This window comes from Theropithecus gelada, chromosome 8 (genome assembly GCF_003255815.1).
Source record: "Theropithecus gelada isolate Dixy chromosome 8, Tgel_1.0, whole genome shotgun sequence".
In the NCBI taxonomy this organism is placed as follows: Eukaryota; Metazoa; Chordata; class Mammalia; order Primates; family Cercopithecidae; genus Theropithecus; species Theropithecus gelada.
The window spans coordinates 13,650,757-13,673,646 of record NC_037676.1 but is presented as its reverse complement, the minus strand read 5'-3'; the positions used below and the strand labels follow the sequence as shown (position 1 = coordinate 13,673,646).

General features: G+C 36.1%; 1 protein-coding gene and 1 long non-coding RNA gene across 5 annotated transcripts in view; both read left to right on the top strand.

The window, feature by feature from the left end:
- Positions 1-22,890, top strand: part of SGCZ (sarcoglycan zeta) — a 1,186,949-nt gene that overhangs the window by 97,556 nt on the left and 1,066,503 nt on the right. The gene's annotated exons all lie outside the window — the stretch shown is intronic.
- On the top strand, positions 15,044-19,226 carry LOC112630260. Its single transcript, XR_003120829.1, has 2 exons — positions 15,044-15,122; positions 19,072-19,226. It is a non-coding gene; the product is annotated as an uncharacterized LOC112630260 (long non-coding RNA).

The window sequence follows — 22,890 nt, the reverse complement described above, 5'->3', positions numbered from 1 at the left end:
TATTTGATGTGCTTACTTACCCTAATCAAAATACAGAGCCACAATTTGTAAGAGCCTCCAGAACTTGTAGGCGTCCACCACTTACTCTGGAAAGAAAGAAAAGCGTAGTTCTTGCTCAAAATGCAGCTCCATCTATTAGAGTTGGTAAATATGTAGAAAACAGCATGTAGAGATTTCTACACATTTTAATGAGATGCCGAGTCCTTTTGACAAGGTGACTTGGTTTTCTTCATGTGCTAGGAAAATGTGAATGGAAGAATTATGGAATGCCATTTTTCATTTAACATCATTCTGTAGCTCTCTTTTCAAATGAAAAGCCAGATTAAAATACAAAATCAGTGAAAATGAGCCAATTTCAGCAACTCTGCTTTTTCTGACTTATTCATTTACCCCAAAGTTTTCAGCAATGTTTTAGGTAGAAAATGCTGTTAGAAATAGAATATTTGCCTTTAGGGGAATATATTGATCTACTTAACAGCACAGAAAAACAAATGGTAAGCTGAATCCTCAGAACTGTAATTTATCTATAATTTAGAAAGGATCAAACCTCAAGAAATAAAGTTGCGTATAATTTTTCTCAGCCTGAATCATATTTAGGACTGTAGGGAACCATATTTAGGACAGCATTTCAGATATGAAGATGCCTAAATGAACTGAAATCACTTAAATTTAGCAACCGAAGAGCAAAAGTCTAGCAAATTGGTAGCTAACTCTTAACAGTAACCACATTTTGAAACAACATTCTTTGACAAACTATTGTCTTTCAAGAACTAAGATGTTCAAGCAAACTGTTTAACATTCAAACGTGTTTCAGAAGTATGCATAATGACTCCCTAATGATTTAAAAAAGCATACTCATGTATTAAAAGTTCTGAGATATTTTTCTTTCTGTTATCTAGTTTTCCAAACTTGTTAGATCATTATTGCATCCTTTCTGGAATATTCTCTGTACTATTTTGTCAAACACAGGTGTTTCGCAGGAAACAACTTGAGAAGCTCTGAATTGGGCTTTTTGGTGACTCGTGTTGGATAGAATCAGCTGTGTATGCTTAAATCTTGCACACTTAATGCAAGAAGTGCATGCTACATTGAGAGTTCTTCAAAGTTCGTGATCAGTTGTTTCTGCGCTTAAAGTCATATCCTAAAATTGAAAGAATTTTATTTATACAAAAGGAAAAAAATGCACTGCTTTTCAATATTAGTATACGTCTCATTGCTCAGTTAGGGAATGCCTTTTGCTTGGAGGTTGTAATTGCTCAATGAATGTGCCCTTGGGCGTATAGCTTAAATTGGATTCTCTGGTAATGTTTTGATCATGTAATTTAGTTTAGGCTTTAAGGATTAAAATCAAATTATTGGAAGTAAAAAAAAAAAAAAAAGACCTAATGTTCCTATTGTATAGTTACGTTGAAACACCACAGGTATGTTTAGGAGATGATACTGCCTATGAAAGTGAACCTTTTCCAGCTGGTATGAGAATGATTTTTGTTTGTTTTTACTGTAGAGGGAAAGGTAGTGTAAAGATAAAGTTTGATTTTAAAAGGATGCTTAAATATTTATTAAATAGCATTATAAAGGCAACTACAGAATTAAGTGGCCTCAGTCATCTGCCTTAATCAGGTATTTTATTAAGTATCTTAATCAGTATATACTTAAAGCTGATAAATCATTAATATTAAGAGAGTTAATATTAATTTCTTAGAATAATTTTTCTTTCATTGATAATATTAAAAACAGAACATTGAAATAGATGCCTAATACCAGGCTTACTGAGAAAAATAGACTTCCCTGGAAAATTAGCAAAGGATAATTGTTAAGTGGTTTTAACACTTGTTTTTTCACAAATCTGAAATTAAGAATCTAATTAGGCTCATTTTCTATATTAGCTCAGAGCTAATATAAACTTCAATTACTAATCTCTTCTGATATGGTCTAATCTTATTATCTTCATTTGTTGTGAAGACTTTGCTTCTTTCTTACTGTTGTTATTGTTTTTAAGTTACATGGGCATTATTCATAAGTAAGCATAAAAGAGTAAAAGACATCAGTTTACTGTGGTTATGTGGCAGATTTGGTCTTCCCATACAAGTGAGATATTGCACATGAATCTGGCTACAGTATTTAAGAAAAGACTGACTGAAAGAGTCCCGGAGAAGACTGAGTAAAAAGAGTTGTGAGGAAGAGTAGGGAAGATAAGGAGAATCTAAAATAGACTTTTTCAGCCAGAAAAGACCTAGACCAAGAATGGCTTTCCCTGAGGGCTATGAAATCATGACCTGTATAGATAGGGAGGATATTGCTTGCTTGCCAGCTTCACCGATGTTTGAAGAGCATTTTTGGACTTAAGAAAACAAGTACTGTCTTACGAAGTGGCTAACACTTGTATTATATTTATAACTCTAAGAAGAAGAGTTGATAAAACACACATACCAAAAGAATATGGATAGAAAATGTAAAAGGTACATCATGATCAGGTTACTTGGGAAATTAGGTAATTTGAGAATACTTGTCTTATTTATTTATTTATTTATTTATTTAGAGACAGGGTATCCCTCTGTCTCTGAGGCTAGAGTGCAGTGGTGTCATCTTGACTTGCTGCAGCCTCCACCTCTTGGGGTGAAGCCATCCTCCTACCTCAGCCTCTCAAGTAGCTGGGACTACAGGCCCACGCCACCATGCCTGGCTAATGTTGCCAGGTTGATCTTGAACTCTTGGGCTCATGCAGTCCACCCACCTTTGACTCCCAAAGTGCTGAGATTACAGGTGTGAGCTCCTGTGCCTGGCCACTTCTCTTACTTTTGCTAGAACTTTATGAAGGTCTTAGCAATGGTATGCTGGTAAACAGGCTCTTGAATGAGAAAGAGGGAGAAAGAAGCATTTGCTGATTGCCATGGTGTAAACACATGCCAATCATGATTAATTTCAAGCTACCAAAAATTTAACAACTGGCTTTCAAAATTCCTCAATATTTACCAACTGCTCTCACAACTCATTAAATTTTTTAGAGTCTATGGAGAAAGTCACTGTCAGAGAGAAAATCTTTCTGGTTAAATTATTAGTCAGGAAATCCACAGTACTCCCAAAATTAGCATAAGTGGATTAAAATGATAATTTAAAAATCTGATTTCATATGTATTCCCTCTCATACAAACCTTCCATTGGTTTTCACGCATGCATCTATTCATTCATGCTTTGCCTATTGCATCTCCATGAGGCATGCAATGGGGTTGTAAGAACAGGAGAACTTGGTAGAAGGGGAGATTGAGGTGTTAGACTTCATAGTCTGATGGTAAACATCTTCTTGTGCTATGAAGACAGTGGACTCAGGCAAACAGGCATTACATACACAGTATCTATAGGCAAGTAAAATATTATGATGCTGTGGGTCTGAGGAACGTGGAACTTGTAATGTGCTCTTTTCCAATTACTGTTAAGTCTCTTTAACTTCACTGTGTGTGTGGTTCTTGCTAAATAAATGGCAGTGTGGAAAGAAACTGTGTGAAAAAAATAATAGTAAGACAATGACTTGTAATTAACTGAGCTAACGGCTTTATGTAAGCAAAATGAACAATTTCCAGGGGCTTTTATGTACTTCCACCAATGCATTGAAAGAATTATGATTATACATTTGTTCTAGAAAGTGGCTGGAAGGTGTTAAATTGCTTAGGTCTGTTACAAATGAAAGAGTTGCTTAGTAATTATCATTCAAACATTCATTTCATAAAAGGGTATTTGTTAATGCCTTGTCATTAAATGGGAGAGATGAAGAGCTAGCAGATCTGTCAGGCTGAGAAACACATTTCACCCCCACCAAAACTATATTTATTCTTCTCAAGATTTTTTTTAGCCATATCCTGTGTCAGCCTCATGGCCGGTTTCATGGGATAAGAAGGAGTTTGGACTTTGGAGACATAAATGATGAACAGAGCTGGTTGCTATAAGGGAACTCAATAACTGTTCCGCAGGAAAAAAACTTTTCATTGAGAAAATGCCATGCTAATGTACTTAGCTGACTCACAGAAATCAGGATATCTTTTGGCTAAAATGTAAAAAAGACTCAGAATACTTATGATTTCACTTTATTTGGACTTACAAATAAAATATCATTTGATTGTACACATAAGATATATTTGGAACTCCCTGAGTATATTAGTCCATTTCACACTGCTGATAAACACATATCCAAGACTGGGTAATTTATAAAGAAAAAGAGGTTTAGTGGACTCACTGTTCCATGTGACTGGCAGGGCCTCACAATCATGGTGGAAAGTGAAAGGCACGTCTTACATGGCAGCAGACAAGACAGAATGAGAGCCAAGTGAAAGGGGAAACCCCTTATAAGACCATCAGATCTCATGAGACTTACTACCATGAGAACGGTATGGGGGAAACCATCCTCATGGTTCAATTATCTCCCACTGGGCCTCTCCCACAGCACATGAGAGTCCTGGCAGCTACAATTCAAGATGAGATTTGGGTGGGGACACAGTCAAACTGTATCAGTGAAGCACCTTATTTAAGTTTAATAGCTTAATGTGTCACTATTCTTAGCAATTTCAAATATTTGGAAATAAATCTTGACCCTTCCTCAGCTTGCTTATAGATCTCATTTTGAAAAAAAACCTAGTAACTTCATTGTGAAACTGCAAGCTGCTGAGTTCATTCATTTTTGTAAGCCCCATATCTAACACAGTGGTCAGTACATAGTAAATGCTCAATAAATAATAGAAAATGGATGGGGATGTGTTAAGAATATGGTGAAAAAACATTATCTTCAACTTGATAGATTTTGTAATGATTCTGTCATTCACATCCCTTCTCTATACCCAGGTGATGAATATTCAGAAAACACAGACATGTAATCTTAGGTAGTATGCATAATTTTGGCATGTAATCACTGCTTGTAATGCTTACAATTATTTACAATATTTGATGATGGTGAAAAATACTTTCATCAGAATCGACGCAGCCTCATTATATCATTTATTCTTAAAGTAACAGACATTGAAAGAGACTGAAGTAAATAAATGAGTGATAATTTAACTGAAGTGACACATCCCTTTTAAACACGGAATGGAAACCTGCTGAGATGAGGAGCATTTCTAAAAAGTGTTTAGCTTAGTGCAGTTTAGCTTCCTGTAATATTTATTTACTGTGGATGTAGAACATTTCCTGTATGTATTTGCTACAAAATTATCGTGGTAATCGTGTGTTTATTAATTTTTCTCATTTGCATTTCTTTTTAGTGCATTCATTTCCCTTGCTGGAATTGCAGCACACTGGGTAGATATGTGGGCCATTGCACCAAGTGCTGAGCCTACAGATTACTTCCCGTCAAGTGGCTTCCCCCTACGTTGGCACCCTTATGATAATGAAACATTGCACGGCCACTTAGCCATCACACCACAGCCTTGTCGCACAGCTCAGTTTTCGCAGCTCGCCAGGAGCCTTTAGGAGCAGCAAGAACACAGTGTAGTGAGTGAGCCAACACATTCCTTTAAGAATTGCCAAAACCTCCCGGTAGAGAAGGGCCTCAAATATCATTCCAGATAACACCAAAATCGACCTAAATAGGATGCCTCATTCTGATTAGAAGAGAGAAAAGAACAACTCATATTTTTTTGGCCTGCTTAGTCATACAGGATACATCACCAATGTCATTTTTAAAATACTGAGATTACTAAATATATGCATATGTATATGTATATATGCATATGTGGGAGTATATTTATCCGACTTCGTAAAACAAGCCCGTCCGTGGTGGTGACTGTCTGAGGACACAGAGGACGTGGAGCAGAGGGGTGCTCACTGCTCCTTAGCTAATTTTCTATGCCATTTGAAGCATGACAACTTCCTGCAAAGAGAGTTACAATTAATCTGTGTGTTTTTACTGGGAAATAGATGGAAGAACTGTGATTTTTTTTTTTTTTTTTTTGGCAATCGCATCTCTGAATTTACCTGAACAGAACCTTGTGGCCTGAGTGCACTTATAAGCCTCTATTTAAATGATGCTGTTTCCATGCATGGCTGGTTATCAAGCCCTTTTCTCAAGTAATAAGAAACATTTTCCCATGCTATTTCTTTCCTTGCTTGTGAGTTTCTGACAAATTTCTTAAAAGCTTTCCATTCTGGATGTGTGAGATGAGAGGAAATTTGATGGCAATAAGATTGAGGCATCTTGGAAGAATTTTAATTAAACAGTTTGGATGTTACTTTCTTGATTTTTGACTAAAAATGTTATAAATTAAATGAGTTTGAGGATGGGAAAGCTAATATAATAATAACTTGTGGTGCAAAGACTCTAAGTGTTAACTGTGACAAGCTTTGAAAGAAAGATTGGAAGGGTTTCATGAGTGGTATCTGGGTGTGGTTGCAAAAGAAAGCGTGGACATTAATAGATATGATTAGGGGTAGTGCGAGACAAAAACTACTCCAGGCAATAGCAAAAAGTCAGCCACTTCAGTTATGCAGACAGAAAGCTCACTGACCAGTGTCAAATAAAAAGGAAATTTGGACTTAAGACAATACTTTATTTGAAAGGATTATTACAAGAGTGGTGAAAGGAATGATTATAGGTGGAGGAAGATAATAGGGAGATAGCTCCCACCATGAGATCTGCTAGGTCTCAAAAGTTAAGCAAAAGATGAGTTTTCTTTTACAGGCAGAGGTAAACATGGCTAGAATTCACCAAGTTTGGGGAGGTGGGTGAGGAATGTTGCTATGATCAGATAGCAGAGGAGAGAATGTTTTATTCTGAAATCAGCTTATTCTCCAGAGGTTGTGGGTAAAGTTCAGCGGTCTAGGGGAAGGAGAGAATTTTGCATTTTGTTCTGATTGATCAGTTTGTCGTTTCTGAGTCCAAGAATGGAAATGTGAAGGATCTGTGTTCTGGCCTTGTCATAGGTAAAGGAGGGCATCTGTTTCTTATCTAAGTTTTATGGGGACATGTGTTTCTTTGCAGTAAGCCGTTTCTCAGAACACAAACTATGGGAGGATTTATTAACTTATACTGTATTTCAGGATCACAGGGCTCCTGTGAAATTCAACACTGTCACCAGCAATGAGAGAGAGTGCAGAATAGCAGTTGGTGTTAGAGCACCAAGGACTAAATGGAGAGTCTGGAGGGACAATCAGAGCTTAGTGATGGGGAGTCCCAGAACAGATGGCATGCTGAGCTCAGCCAGGCAGGCAGGCCTGCAAAACGTCTGCATAAGGCATATTTATCCCCAGCAGCAGGAGCTCAGGCCTGGGCTGGAGTTCAGAGAGAAGACTTCATTCCTCAGAGGCAAAATGCGGAGAATAAAATGGGCCCCAAATCTCAAAGCTTGTAAGGTGAGTGTTGGTTTTGGGAACCCAGCATTTCCATTTAGAGTAACCAAGACATCAACAAGAGCTGAATTAACACATTGGAGATACGTGGGAGAGCACTGAAAATAAGTCTTCTTCCCACCAGTGGATGAAATTGATCCTAGACTCTGGATCGTCAATGTGGTCCAGCTCTTGTGGAATGAGAGGATGTGAAAAAAAAAGAGAACAGACAGATGTTGGCACATAGTATCTTTAAAAAAGGGTCTCTTCTTAAAGAAAACCAATTTATTTTCAGCCTGAGTAATAGCATAGTGCATCATGAGCCTCTGTTATTTCCATACTATATTCTTTGGAATTTCTTTTTGTTTTATAGGTCAGCATCCTGAGCCTCATATGGGGAAAGCATAGTTAAATTTAGGAGGGAAATAGAATATAAATAGCTGTATTAAAGGATTGTAAGGTTTGAAAAATTACATGTCAAAATCGGAAATGTAAAAGTTAGTTTCTTTTAGGTTTCTCTCCTTTGGAATTTCTTTTCTATTTGTTTTGTGTTGATAACATTAATGTTGAATATTGAATTATTTTTATTCCAAATGTGGAGTGTAATTTCTATATGCAAGAGGGAGACTTTTATAAATGAATTACAGGTGGTTTACCCTTTACTTTCCTTAAGTTACTTTAAAATTTTAAAAAAATCCAAGAAGTGCTGATGGTATATGAATATAAAGGCTGTCCAGGAGAAAAATTTTGTTTTGTTTTGTTAATTCACAAGAATATTTGTAAACATTTTATGCGTGGGAAGAAAACATATTATTTTCCCAACCTCCTGTAACAGTTCCCATAGATGAGTTTAAATGTTGCAATACCCCAGAACTGCTCTCTATACCTGGTCTAGTAAGTCCTGAGTTATATTATTTAAATTTGAAATGTGTATATAGGACACAGAATGGTATTTCACAAGATTTATCTGCTGAATGCTGTCTCATATCACTTAATTGTAATTGTAGTATAACACTTATCCTGGTATGCCATGTATGTATATGTGTGTGTCTGTGTGCCCATACATGTTTCTACTTTTTACATCAGGGTTAGAAGTCTTAGGGGATAATAGTTGTAGCCAGTACTTGACTACCCAATAGTTCTTAAAAATAGTGTCTCATACATCATCAGCATTCAATATATATTTGGCAATTTAAAACATAAATCTTAAAATGAAGTGCCATCCTTTTTAATCCTTATGCATTCCAGCCAATTTCAATAACCACAGAATGCAATAGTTAGAATGTGTCTAGACACATGCATGAATGTCAAAGACATGCTTAATGAAGGACTGTCTGTTTAGACCCTGAGCACAGTCTACTCTCTGACTTCTCTTCCCCCTGGTCTCAGTCTGCACGTCCTTCCCACAAGATGCAGTCCAAAGAGCTTCCCTAGAGTAGAGGTCTGACCTCTGTCAACTTGGCCGTCATCTCCCAGTTTTCTCCCCCGTGTGTCCAGTGCTTCAGTCATCCTTAGCCACAGGCAGTTGCTCAAATGAGCCACACTTTTTAAGTCTTGGTGCCTCTGTACACACTGTTCCCTCTTCCTTTTGTGCCTCAACTCATTTTCCTGGTGAATGTCTACCCAACACTGGGCATTTTCTCCGACTTTCACTGGTAAAGTTGGCCGTTGTCACCCTTGCAACCTCACTAGACCTTGTATTTACCTCCATTTCACATCAGTTCTTCCATGATGAATTTATCTGTTCCTGTTCCTGTCTACTCTACCACACAAGAACTGTTTGAGAACAGGCATCCATTCTGATTCTAGTTTCTATTCCCCATGTTCTGGCTTGCACAATGCCCTGCTGATAGATTTTCAGTGTGTGCTCACTAAATTAATTAACGAATCAGAAGTTTATTTGCAAAAATTTTTTCTATGGAATAACAGGTAGAGTTTAGTATAAATCCATGCATTTGGATATTATTCCTAAATATAATATCTCTGTAGATATAAATAGTATAAATTTGCTACTTTTAGTTAAATATGTAAATTTAAAAATATTATCATGGTATTAATTATTGTAATACTAGCATGATTTTGATTCATCTACTTCAGTCAATCATTGTTTTTTTTTTTTGTTGTTTGTTTTTGAGATGACGTCTCCTTCTGTTCCCCAGGCTGAAGTGCAATGACGCAATCTCAGTTCACTGCAGCCTCTGCCTCCAGGGTTCAAGCAATTTTCCTGCCTCAGACTCCCCAGTAGCTGGGACTACAGGCATGCACTAGCATGCCCGGCTCACTTTTTTACTTTTAATAGAGACAGGGTTTCACCATATTGGTCAGGCTGTTCTCAAACTCCTGACCTCAGGTGATCCACCTGCCTTGGCCTCCCAAAGTGCTGGGATTACAGGCGTGAACCACGTCACCCGACCCTGAAATTTTCTTTACCATATGCTGAAGCTTAATCAAATGAAACAAACTTTTAAAAGTTTATAGAAATTAAAAAAGGTAACCATTGTATATTTTTAAAGTATCAGATTATGGTATACATACTGTAGACATGGTACTTCATGGTAATGAACAGTCATTTATTGAGTTTATAAAGTATATATCAATATTATTTTTATATAATTAGTCTAATCACTGAGATATATTTCAGAGCGTATTGGGGTGTATGAAAAAATATAGCAAATTAAAATAGGGTATTTTGCATTTATATATGAGCCTGTAAATCGAAAGTTAGTAAGTTAGTAAGTAAGATAGTTAGAAGCATAAAGAACAGAATAATTATTTCTCCTTGGAAGGATCAGAGAAGTTTGCACAAAGAAGGATATTTTTAATCTAGGCCTTTGATGGTAATTAATACTTTCCCAGGAGGAATTCACCACTTTTTGTAGAAAAGTGGCCTGAAGTTGCTATATCTGTCTGGAACTGTGGCGTCCAGGTCAGAGAGGACATAGTCCCGCATACATAAGGGCAGATGAGTGTAGAAAGGCAGAGAGAAATCAGTGCTTTGAGAATCTTGTAACAACAATATAGCAATTATATTCTGAGTCTTTCCTTGTTCAGTATAAAGTAAAATGTTACTTTTATTTTGCAATTCAATCATCTCCTTTGTTTTACTGATAAGAGTTTTTAGAGAAGTAATTAGGGGATTACAAAAAATGTTCTTGCCAAAGAAGGTAAAACAAAGGGTCAGTATCCATAAAATGAATATAAATCTCTGCAGCTTCTTCTTAGTGTAGCATTGTAATTATTTTTCATAATGTGCATAAAAGTTTGTGATTTCTTACAGCAAGTATTGCTATATATGGCATTTAAAGATTTCCTTTACTATTATACCCATATATTTTTTCACAATTCATAACCATAATGCATTATAAATATGAAATAAAATTTTGTACAGATTTCTTTTAGAAGCAAGATTTTTGGATCTTTCATGTAAATGCATATCCTTCTTTCCCAATTTTTTAAAGATCTTAATTGCATTCTCTTGCCTAGGTGTTGGATGAACTTACACAAAAATGCAATCACATTGTTTGATCTTATTTCCCCCCTTTGGCATTTCTTGCCAGTATTTAGACCTCATAATAATTTTTAAAAATTAGGTTGGCATGGCAGCAACTGCGCAACCATAAAACTCATAAGAATTGGCAGGAGAATCGGGAGCTTGGATGATATTTTGGCAATTGCTTTTGCAATTGAAGAGGAAATCTTCAAATAAATAGACTATTCCAGTATTTTGAGTATCAAGAAGGCTTATTTTAAAATCCTCTTCTATTTAGAATTAAGCCATGACTGTTTAGGGCTGGAATAGCTGCCCTGGCATTGCAAATATGATCTATCTTGATTAGGACTGCTGGTCTTCAGAATCGGAACTGAGTTCTGCCCCATCATTGGGTTGTAATGAGCCATTTTAATAATTAAGGCTTGTGGCCTCAATTCCCACAATATGAAATTCTTCCTTGCCAAAGTTAATTTACTCCTCAAAGATAAACACGTTCTTTTTTTCTTTTCGTCCTTGTAATATAGAAAGAAGACTTATTTTTAAAATATTGGAGCAGGCTCACTACTTTTCAAATTGAAATCAAAGTTATCACTGTGCACTTCATGGGTGACTACAGTAGTCTTCTAACTGGTCTTCTGGTCTTAAAGGTACAAGTCCCCTCTACCCCATTCATTCTCCACATCACAGCTGGAGTTGTCATTCTAAAATACAAATTTAATGAAGATTTCTCCATACTTAAAATCTGATAATGGATTACCAAGCATAAATTGTAATCTTACTAGCAAGGCTGCCAGGCAATTTGCAGTCTGCACCTCCTACCTGTCCAATCTTCCCTCTTTCTTCCTCTTGTCCAACCCGCCCTTCCCTCTTTTGTAGACTACCTTCAGCACTCCAACATTCACTTTGTTAACTTTGCTTCATTCTTCCATTCTCACCTGAAATACGTTTTCTTCCGGAAAGCGTTGTTTGACCCTCGTTTGAACCTGGGATAGATGTTGCCTCAGTGTACTTATCGTAATGTTACGCTTATCCCATTATATTTCCTGTTTATTCCCTAGTTGCACACATTACGGAGAAAGTATAAGGGTAGGTGCTTTATTCACCATTTTTTCATTATGTCATTCTTATCACTTAGAAGTTACTTAGTAAATACTTACTAAATTGATGGGATAAAAAATGTGAAAAGCATGAGATTATTAAGACACCCAGGTTCTTGTCATCAGCTATCTGAAAAGGCTTGATCAAATTATTTTAACTTCTCTGAACTTATCTCCATTTCCTCAATTGTAAAATGAAGGTGTCTGAACTATATAAATTCTGTGTCTCGTCTGGTCTAATAGTCCAGGATTCTAGTCTATGATTAAACCAAAAAATTACGAGCACTGTGTTTTCCAATAAAGTATTACATATAAGATACAATGCAAGAGATATGAAAGAAAGAAATTGATAATATAGTTGGGGAAAGAAGGCCTGAATATGGAAAACAAAAATAAAAGGCATAAATCTTTATAAAACACGTTAGCATTTCTATTTATCAAGGAAAAATAATGAAGAATGGTAGCACTGGTTGTTTTGTTTTGAGACATGCTCCTGGAAAAACTTAGGATGCTATATAAAACTAGAAAATATCTTAAAATGAGAACGTAGTGTGAAAAATGGTATCAGTGTCATGATGGTGAACCCTTTATAACAGCAGAAGAGCATTAAAGCTTCACGAAATGGGATTTTCTAGTTACAGAGCAGTACCAGAGTGCCATTGGGTGACAAATATCTGCAAGTAAGTTTTGTTGGTAACATTTTTAGGTCAGTTTACTTACACCATACCTATGGACCTTGAGTTAATGTGACTCATACTGAAAGCCCAATGTTTCCAAATAATAATAAGAATCTTTTGCGTGGCATAACATTAGGAGCGGTATATCACATTTGTGCATTTTGGTTTTCAGTGGACTGAAAGCTTACTTTTTCCAGACCTACTGAATCTTGTGATATGTCAAAAGGTGAAATTTAACCAACAGGAACTGTTACTGATATTCATAACTAAGTTTATTTATGAGATTTTGATTTTTTTTAGTAGTTTAAGAAGTCAACAGGAAAATTTGGAAAGCATTTACAATTGGCCTTAACTGTTAAATTAGATAACATCAATAAGGCATCTAACATGGAGAGAGGCTCATGCTAGGCATTCAGTTAATGCGAATTCACATTCTTTTTGCTCACTGTCTTCTTGGTCTAGACATTGGGCCATTAAAATATATAAATCTTCAACCCTCAATCATTTGTGCTTATCCTTTCCCATGTAAAACTTTTGTACCAGAAAGATGACCTACAAAAAAGCAAAACATTTCAGCTCACAGGAAATAAGATACTTGAATTCATCTTCTACTGTGTATGATAGAAGATAATTTTCTAGAATAAAGGGAAAATGAAAAATCAATCTTATGAAATTTGCACTGTTTCCACATCTTGAATACCCTTGTTTCCCATTTTGCTTGTCTAAATTTCTGTCACACTTTATGATGCTATTCAACATACCACAATTCCCATTAAGCCCTTCTTGACTTCACTACTTGGAAAAAATAGATTTTTTTCTACATACCCTTTGCAGATTATCTTTGAATATTGCAGGGTTTGGGGCTGAGTATGCCCTTGATATGATAGAGTTGGAGGGGGTATCTGGAATTATTTTATCCAACCTCCAAATTTAAAAGATGAGAATGTGGTACCAAATAAGTTAGTAATTTAGTCATTGTCTATTTTTATATAGAATTTCTCAAATTTTTGTATTACGTTTGTGTTGTATCCCTACACGTCAATGTATCTTCCACTTTCCATACTATTTGGTTTGAAAGGCTCTCCAAAATGTTTGCGTATCTATTTTTTTTTTTTTCTGTGACTGCCAAAAAGAAAGCCCATATTTGGTCATGAGTTTTGTTTTTGTTTATATTTTTCCAGAACATGCTTTGGTCTTCTGCTCTCATGTTGGCACTGGTTTCAAAACTGTGCTTTTTGAACTTTATGATGTCTTCTTGATTGAAATAATTTCTACTCGTTTGTCCTGCCAACCTCCTGTGGTTCAGGACCCAAAGCTTCACTTGAGGGTGGCTGTAGTGAAGTATTTCTTGATTATTCCAGCATGAGATCTTCTCTAACTCTTTATACATTTGTTTTCTGTTTCTTAAATTCCCATATTATTATATATGCATAGAATCATTCATTAACTCTTTCATGCACTTGTGTCTTACTTCAACAACTAGACTACTATAAGCATCTTATGGGTGGGGTTTTTGCCCAGCACTATTGCCTTGTGTGTGATCAGTGGATACTCAATGAGTCTTCTTGGTACTGGGGAGGACATCTGCCTTATGACACATTTTGTAGCCTTTGACGTTCCAATGTGAAGTTTTCCAGAATGTGTTAAGAATCATGTACCTAGAACCAATATACTCGTTAGGCCTAAAAGAAATGTCATTTTCTGTGGCTTGTTAGAAGAAATTGGAAAGACCTTGGAGGAATAGCAAATAGTATTGGTAAGTGTGATGAGGATAAATTTTTCTGGACAATGCTGGTTTTTTGAAGCTATGAAATATAACTTCAAATTAGCCTTTGAAAAGATGGCTCACCATAACCAAAGAAGGGTAAGATGGAATTACATCACACGTTCAGTGCGAATACCTATTAACTGGTTTATATTTTCATTACAAAATCATGGTGGCAACGCAATGAAAAAAATGAAGAAGTGGTTATTTCAAAGCATTTATCTATTGGCTCACTTATCCAGTGTGTTCAGATAAATGAAATCTGACAGGATTCCCAGCAGGGCTGCTGTCATGGTGTTGATGCTTTTGATTAGATACCAAAGGTGGCCATCTTCAGAGGCTGTTATTTGGATTAATTCCCAGGGCTGATAGCTACCACCACAGTACCTATAAAAAGAAAAACTGTTACAAGGTATTCATATGCAAATACGACAGTGATTTAATATTGTAAAAGTTTGAGAGATTTGGGAAAATCAACAAAACGGTCCTTTGAAAATTTTGTGATTATCTAGCAGAAATAAAAGAGATAACAGCTTTGTGAGGTAGACCAAAAGCAGGGGCGATGGGCTGAGCATGTCAATTCATTTTCTCAGGGGGCATAATGGAGCCTTTATAAAAGATGCTATCTGTTACATCACAAAACACAATTTCTATACCTTAATACCAGATTGCTAACATTATCACCGTAGGGACTGTAACATCTGGTAAATTGAAAATAAAAGATAAGCTTTTCTTTTTTTAGTCTGAAAGTTAATGCCACTTTAAAAGAAACATCTTTGATAATGGTAAGTATTAAACTACTTAAATTAATCAATAAATCTAGTTGAAATAGTGATGAAAATATAGCCCCAAGCTGAGATATATTTCATAGTGTTGGGGGAAAATACTACCTGTATAGGATTTTGATAGAAAATGTCTGAATAGTTTTATGAAATAAAGATCAATTATCATTACATGAAACTTTCTTACAATTTTAAATAGGCTTAAACATAGCTTTTTCAAATACAACAATCCCAAGCAAAACCATAGGAGTTTTTAAATCAAAATCTTATTTATTATTCATTCATTGGCACGATCAGTGAAATATTGTTAGAAAAATATAAAAATTGGGTCAGGATGCAGTGGCTCATGCCTGTAACCCAACCCTTTGGAAGGTTGAGGTGGGAGGATCACTTGAGGTACAGGAGTTTCAGACTAGCCTGGAAAACATAGCAAGACTCCTGGAAAACATAGCAAGATTCCATCTCTACAAACAATAATAACAAAATAAACTGAGCTTGTTGGAATGCAGCTATAGTTCTAGCTACTCAGGAGGCTGAGGCGAGAGGATGATCAGGTGTTCGAGGCTGCAGTGAGTTATGATTGCACTACTGCACTCCAGCCTGGGCAACAGAGCGAGACTGTCTCGAAAAAGAAAATTATAAAAGTGGAATTGAGAAGTGTTAGGGCCAGATGGAGAGAATATAAGAGCGTGGTAGTGATGGGGGAGTGAAGGATTTAAAACAAGTGGTAAAGTTCTGCTAATGATAATGATAGAAAGCAAGTTATCTGACAAAAATACAAAAGGAATCATATTACTAAATACAGAGCTACTTGGGATGGGAGTTGAGCTGTCCTCTAACTTAAAAATACTCTGACCCGATTTTATCATACATAGACATGTTATAATAGAAAATTAGCAGGGCCTTTTTTTCTTCTTCTTCTTTTTGAGACAGGTTCTTTCTCTGTTGCCCAGGCTGAGTGCAGTGGCATGACCATGGCTCACTGCAACTTCTGTCTCCGGGTCTCAAGTGATCCTCCCACGTCAGCTTCCTGAGTAGGTGGGACCACAAGCCTGGGCCACCAGGCTCAACTAATTTTTGTATTTTCTGTAGAGACAGTTTTCACCATATTGTCTAGGATGGTCTCAAATTCCTGAGCTCAAGTGATTCACCCACCCCGGCCTCCCAAAGTGCTGGGATTACAGGAGTGAGCCACCACACCCTGCTAAGAGGATTTTTAAAGGATTTATTTGCTATTTTAAGCTGTTTGATATCATAAAAATATTTTTGATGTTCATTGCTATTTCTATCAGTTGTATTATATTTTCTTTAGACTATAACAAATGGTTCATTATACCCTTAAAAGGATAAGAAGTAAAGCATAAATAAGAAAATCTATCTCTGAAAAAAGTATCAAATTGTAATTTATTGCATAGTGTAATTTCCCAAAAGGGTGCCTTCTACTCAAATAGGAGTGACTTGGGAGAAAATGTTTATTTTGTAATTTAGAAAACCCATGTCGAGAGTAAGGTCTCAGAGATTCTGTCTCTATAATGTACTTGATTTCATCTGGAATGTATCTATACTCCTTTAAAAAGCCAATATCATAGCAGCCGGCACCTTATTACTTAAAGGCATGCACAACTAGTTAGAGCTGATCTACAGGGCTTTCACATGGGGAAAATAACCTGTCATAATTTGGAAAGCCCAAGTTCCCAGGGTGCCTTTTCCATTTTTTTTTCCTAACATACCACAAATTGGACAGGAGGGAGAATTAATTCCCATTATAGTCTAAGCGACTCCTGATCAGAGTCAACCTTATTTTTGATTGACCTATTAACTTCATTATTGAAAACAGGCCCTTTGAACTACACATTCAAATGGCTTATATTTGACATCTCTCCTCAATACACATGTACACAGACAGGTTTACATAAACCCATTCCTTAGAAGGATGGAGAAAAGAAATGACTGGAAAGTGGAGTACTCAACCTTAGACCTTCCAACTGGAAACTTAGTAAGCAGTTCTGGGGATCCTAGTGTCCTCACCCCATTTTCAAGCCTCCGCCTTCTTTGGCTGTCTGGGAGTCACACCCAGAGAACTTAGAGCGTCCAGTTAGCCAAGGATTAGCTGGAAGTTCCAAGACGTTTTAGAATTTTTCAAAATGAAATTATTCTCTTAAAGTCATTTCCTCAAATCTTTGCCGTGCTCAGAAATACAGGAAATCTCCAAGAAAGAATAATGATATTGATTGAATATTAAATCTTAAAATGCTTTTCTGATTTAGTTGTTGCATTGTGTAAATAAAGCCTGAGATGTGATTTATAAAGCTTAACAATGTAATGAGATTTGAAGACTTTTTTTTACCCCAGCTAAATATCAAAGTGATATATGTAAATTTACTGAAGCAAGAAGACAAACTGCAGTCACAAGGAAATTCTTGTCCTTCATGATAATTCAGCAGAGATTTACTCATTCTGTTTTAGCTATATGCACACTAGGTATAAACAGATATTTCTTCCAGTAGAAAGTACACGTCTAGTATGTTTAAGATAGCAATTAATGCCCAAGGCATAAATGGATAAGTGTGTATTGAGTTTTTGCATTTGTTTGAGTACATAGAGATCTTTGGCCTTAGATCTACTTAGCCTACCAGTTACATGTTAATGATTATGAATGTAATGAAATAGTTATTTATTTTCTGAGTTATTAAATTATCAACTTAGTAAATGGCTTTTATTTATCCATAAGGGGAATTTGGAAAGTAATAATAATTTAAATTTTGTATAGCATTTGGTAGCATGTAAGTTGCTTACAAATGTCTTATAAGATCCTCAAAACAACCATGAGAAGAGGTAGAGCAAATTCTTTCCTATATTTTACAGATAAAATAACTCAGAAGTTATGACCTGCTCAATATCACACAGCTAATAAGGATCAGACGTAAGGTTTGAAATCTCTTCTGCCTCTATCTTCTGAACTTTCCCATCATGCTACAATTGATTTGTAAATTAATAGCATTTTGTTAGAGATAATATATGCTTTAAGACGGAATCAATGCCCAGCATATTAGAGCACATAATACATTCATAAATGAAACAATTGAAATACATTGTTACAGTGTTATTAAATGAAGAAACAGCACTTTAGCAAAGACGTAACTGTTACTGAGAATAGATTGACTGATGGCATAAAAATTTATAAATGTCTATCTTAGAACTATCAATCTAGAATAAAAGTTATGTAATTTATATCCTTAAAATTATACACCTGTAGATAATATGTATCTGTGATTGTAGTTGAACCATTTCTAGGTCACTGAGTTGGAACCTTACTGCATGACAGCACTTACATATTACCAAGTTACTTGCAGTTTTAAAAGTACCACACAATGACTTGCTGACATATTAGGAAAGAGAGAAATGATGAAGTACCAGGCAAAAACATTTTGTGGCATAGAAAACAAGTTGTTTCCACTGTCCTTGGTGTAAAGCTTAGCACTTTTCCATTATGTTTCTGTTTTCCTGTGTGCTTTATTATACATATTCCACTTCCTGTGATATACCCTTTTCCCTTTCTGTCACCCTTCTCTCCTGCCAGTATCAATGAGAAGCAGTAGTCGGATGAGGTTTAATAAAGTAGGACTTGTCACTCAGCTAAAAGAACTTTGACAAAATCTATCCTTTCAAATTGATCAAAGGCATTTTTATCCGATATGCTAAACTTTTCACTCATTTCTTGTTGGGATATATTGTGTATGGAATACATCTATGTTTGAATTTAGAGTAGTAAAGTATTATCCATAGGTTTCATTGGATTATTTCATGCAATAAGATTTAAGGCAAAAAGTTCATAATAATCCATTTGATCTCAACTAATTGTCAGAGTCAATATGGCCAAATATTGCTAAAAGACAAAAAATGTGTATATTCTGGTTCTGATTGTTTTTATATTCCTATTTTTTTTAAATAGAGCTTACATTTAAAAATGAAGAGTTGTATGGTATCTAGCACCATTTCAGGATTGTGGAGCAGAGATAGGCAAACTAATGGCTGCAGACCAAATCTGACCACATCAGCTTTGCTGAATAAGTTTTTAATTGGAATGAAGCTATTCATTTGCTTATATATTGTTTATGGCTATTTTTAATCTACAAGGGCTAAGTTTGAGTAGTTGCAATAAAGACCATATGGCTCGTGAAACCTAAAATATTTTCTTTCTGGCCTATTAAAGAAAAGTTTGCTGAACTCTTATGGAGGCTTAAGCTTGTAGTTTAACTGGTACTGTTTTCTGCACTCATTTTATTACTTTATTATTTTCAATGTTTTTCCCCTTTGAGAATATGACTGCTTAACAGCAGAAAAGGTTGTTTATTTTTGAATAAACCTTTTTACACATTGTACATGTGTTTTAAAATAGCTTACATTTGTTCAAACTATTCAGTAGCAATGACCTAAAGAGACATTTGCACAATAGAACATATGAATGCAGAACATATTAAGAATTATTTTCTGCAAATTAATATCGCAAATTAATATTCCTTGTCACCTAGTGATAACCATTGCATGTATCTCTCTAAGAACCCTGATGATACAACCCATGTTTGTCTTGAGGAAAGCTTTTACATATGTTTTCAAGTCAAGTTTTTTGTAGGTAATATGTAATCTGTAACATATTAACAATTTATAAAGATATCCTAAATCAATTTGCTTGTCTTGAATTTGTAGACTCTCAGCAGACAAACTGTCCTTCCATTTCTAGTAGAGATTACTATTGATTATGTACATCCAGTTTTCCAACAGTCATGTCCTCATAGGAAGATTCCACTTCCTTTGTAGTTAGGTGGGGTTTCATTACTACGTCTAGCAAATTACATGTGCCAGAAGTCATTTAGGTGTCACTTGCTGTGAAGACATTTAGAAACAGACGTGCCTCTTCTGTGTTTTCAACTGCCCTGCCTTTGATAGCTCAGCGGCCATGTGTAAAGAAGGCAGTACCACAAGATAGAGGAAGCTTGCCTGGGTCTCTGAATCACTGCATGGAGTCAAGACTCTAGTGACATATCTTTCTGTGTGCCAGAAATAAACTCTTATATGTTTATTGTTTTTCTGTTTCAAGGTGCTAAGCTGTCACACTCTTAGATGTGAGAGTGTATTAGTTTTTCAGTATGGCCAGTTTTACCATAACTAATGTACTATTATCTTGTAAGCTTGCTTGAACATCTTTATGCCCACATGCTTGTCTTTAATGATGATTTTGAATGAAAAATTTTCTCTTTTCAGAGATTTGTTGAGAATGACACTCTCTGGATTTGGAATCAGAACTGAAGTGTTCGAGTTCACTCTGACATTTTTGTCTGGGCAACTTTCTTTAGTATTGGCATACAGGAGAATTTAGATAGTTGAGACATAGAAAAAAACAAAAAGAAAACACTTGTATCTTGGTTCCAGGATTGAGAGTCAGGAGTGCTACACTGTGTATAAAATTCTAGCTCAGATTTGAATATCTGTATATGTTCAGTAACTATTCTGCCTCCAAGTGCCAGTTCAGATTATTTTGTGCTTCTAACAATGAGCACAGCTCTCTATAGATAGATTTCTGCAAAATAAAAATAAAAATCACAAAAGAATTTCGTTAATCAAATAGTGATTCAAGGCTTGAGATGACTATCATAGTTTCTTTTTGAACCATTTTATAAATCAAAATACATTTGTAAAGAGAGAATGCCTTGTACATGTTAATTTGAATAATAATTTGAATTCTGATATTACTAATCACAGACTGGGAAAACAAAGCTGAGACCATCTAATACAGCAATTTTACTTTACAACACAGCGAACTATAGATTGTGGAAGGAAAATGATTTGAGGTTATGCAGCTGGTAAGAAAAAATGACAGGAACTCAAATATACAAGGCATCCATGACAGGATTCTTTCCACTTTTACCTACAAAATGATTAGTGCAGGTATATTTATTTTGATCAGAAACTTGATTACCTAGAGACAGAAATAATATATTCAGATGCAAATTAGAATGACGGATTAGATGAGGGTCACATTAAATAGAATTAAGCAAATTAAATGTCAAATTTATCAGAAATCATGAGATCTGTTTCTCTAATCTGGCAGGAGGCAAAAGGGGGGAAAGATACATCCTCCTTTAAAATGAGTAGCATCTTGCATTCTGTCAAAAAATGACTGAGGAGGCGCAGCCTAGAGAAATGCTTGGGGAAAAAGCCCATTTGGCAGATGGAGCAGTGTGCTTGCTGTGATGGAACAAAAAAGTGGGGCCTATGGGGCAACTTACAAGGAAGAAGGAATAGCTCACACATCTGTGATTGCAGACATTGCTTTTACTGAGAAAATCTGGGAGAGATTGTAGCAAAAAGATTGTATGAGGATTGTGCAGGGTCAAGTTTGGACCTGAATCAATGAGCTGGTGGGAGCCTTTGCATAATTTTAAGCAGTGACTTTGGAAGATGACTTTTAGGCGGACTGCATGAGGAAGGGGGACTGAAAGCAGGAACACAGGAGGCCCCACTTATACTTCATGATGCTAGTTCATGCCAAAGAGATATTCTGTCAATGATTTTAAAAGTAATGGGAAGACAGGCAGGCACCGAATTCAGATGTCTTGAAAAGGAGAGTATTGCATTTGGTTACTGATGAGTTAGTTATTGAGAGGAAGCAGGGAAAGAGGAAACAAATGATGCTGAGAGCCCATTGTGGAGGCAGAGCAGTTGGTATCTATCATTAGCTGAATTGAGGACTTGTAAGAGAAAATCTGGTTTGTCTGAGGAAAGATGCAATGGAATATTAGATGAATAGAGAACGTCAGTAAGGATTTTGAGTTGAAGTAAAATTAGGGCTTTCACATAGAACTCATTATAGAACTCATTTCGTTTATCTTTGGAATGATGAGCCATATGGTTCTTGAGCATTCTTGGTTTTCTTTTTGCTTTTTTGAGCCAGGGTCTCGCTCTCTTGCCCAGGCTAGAGTGCAGTGCCATGATTATGGCTCACTGCATCCTTGAACTCCGGGGCTCAAAGTCTCCTCCCACCTCAGTCTCCTGAGTAGTTGGGACTACAGGCGCTCACCATCACACCTGGCTAATTTTTGTAATTTTTGTGGAGATAGGTTTTCACCACATTGCCGAGGCTGATCTTGAACTCCTGGGCTCAAGCGATCCACCTGCCTTGGCCTCTGAAAGTGCACTGTGCCCGGCTTTTTTTCACTCGTCTTTACTGCTTAATAAACTACCCACACAACATATGACTTCATACAGCCACAATTGTTCATTTGATTATAAATCTGTAAGTAGGACAGAACTTGCCAGAGACAGCTCATTCCTGCTCCACACAGCATCCACTGGGATAACTAGCTTGGAGTATTTACTATCAAGGTGACTCTCTCCAGTGGCTGGTAAGTTGGTGCTAGCTGTTAGCTGGGAGCTCACTTGAGGGTGTGGGTTGGGAACCTTATTTCTTCTCCAGTTGAGCTACTTGGACTTCCTCATGGCATGGTGGCTGTGTTTCAATAACAAGCATCACAAGTGGTGAGAAGTAAAACTGCCTATTTATTAAGGCCTGGGCCCAGAATTGGACACATTATGTTTCCACCTCTTTTGTCAAGCATTACTAGAGTTCAGATTCATGAGGAGATGTTGTCTCTATGTCTCAATAGGAAGAGATGTTTTTAAACCACTGCAAACTAAAGCATAAGATCAAAGCTATTCTTCAGAGGTTATTGTTGTAGAAGCAATATCTGAAGCAGGAGAATGGATAACTCCT